Raw genomic sequence first — 1396 nt, 5'->3', positions numbered from 1 at the left:
CATTTAATGATTATTTACACATTGATGCATGCAAATGAGTATCTCTCTTGAAAGGTGAAGATAAAGATGAGGAAGTAGTTCTTAGTGCCCTTTTTAACCATTATTAAACAGGATCATATGGACAGGACAAAAAATATAATTACTTTTATTTATGGATTGAATTTTGGTTTACTTCTTAGCAGATTAACTTCATCAGGAACCCAAACATGCTGGGAGATAGTTGAGGGAAAAATTAGAAGTGTAGGAATCATAAAATGACTCCGCTCTCTATGCTCTTGGCTGCAGCATAAATGATTGATTAGGTAACGGAACTAAAAAGAAACTTTTAGCCTTACTTTTGAGGGGCTGTTCCCTCTCAATGACTACAGCCAAGACCAAAAAAGTGAATACTTATTTAGAGCACACAAGGCATAAAAGGCCTAACTATGCATGATGTGACAGGACATCGACCCAGTGTCTAGTGCATTGCCAATCCAGCAGCTATTGCCGACAACTTGAGTATTTGGTTGGGGAGTGTAGTGGGAGTGGTCCCATTGCATATTGTATTCCCAGTGCATTGCAGTAAACTGACTATTTCAAGGAGAACAGTAAAGAGCATTCAATATAATGACATAGTCAAGATCTTCACATATTTGCTTCTTCTTTTTGACAAATATTAATTGTCATGGAATCACACCAGTCTTCCATGTTACTCATACTGTTGCATTGATAAACATCAGCACAGCCCACTAGAATGGACAGGTTAGAGCAAACATCACAATGAGTGGAGTACTCATCTCCGTAACTTTTTAACAACTCTAGCTATATACCTTCTTCTAGCTGAGTGTGAGCTCCAGATGTTTTTCTGTTTTTATAAAGAGTATCAGCCAGTGTTTTGCTTTTCACCCCACAATTTTATATACTGGGGATTCAGTTGAGGATCTATTTTTTGGTCGATTTTCTTCATCCATAAGTTCGAAATGTAAATGTAAATGCATATAGATGTATCCTGATTTAAAATAAAGAATTATATACATTCACCACATATTATGGATTCTCAGGGACATGTTCTTGAATGTGAAAAATTCACTGTAAACACATTAATTCAGTGAATCTATGGTCAGTGTAACTGTGTATAACTTTGAATAAAACATTTTTGAATTAATATTATTGAAATCAAATTCTAGGGAAAATAGGGAATGAAATAAAAAGGCTTGATAACCAGTTGACAACAAAATGCCAGAAAAGTGAGGATGAGGATAATAAAAGAATCCAAAGGGTGCTGGTAATTCAAAGTCCTCTCGGAAAGAAACATAACCTGTAACGAGTTTCACAATTCACCATTTAGGATCACACTACTGACATTTATTAGCTAGCATCAGTGTCAGGTATAGAGGATTGGATATTTTCTTGCACC

The 1396-nt window shown here is 35.6% G+C and overlaps 1 protein-coding gene across 1 annotated transcript in view; it reads left to right on the top strand.

The window, feature by feature from the left end:
• Nucleotides 1–1396, top strand: part of LOC119589252 (DCC-interacting protein 13-alpha-like) — a gene marked incomplete in the record, with an annotated part of 61984 nt that overhangs the window by 50197 nt on the left and 10391 nt on the right.

This window comes from Penaeus monodon, chromosome 25 (assembly GCF_015228065.2).
Source record: "Penaeus monodon isolate SGIC_2016 chromosome 25, NSTDA_Pmon_1, whole genome shotgun sequence".
Lineage (NCBI taxonomy): Eukaryota > Metazoa > Arthropoda > Malacostraca > Decapoda > Penaeidae > Penaeus > Penaeus monodon.
The sequence above is the reverse complement of the archived record's forward strand: the minus strand, read 5'-3'. Positions and strand labels throughout refer to the sequence as shown.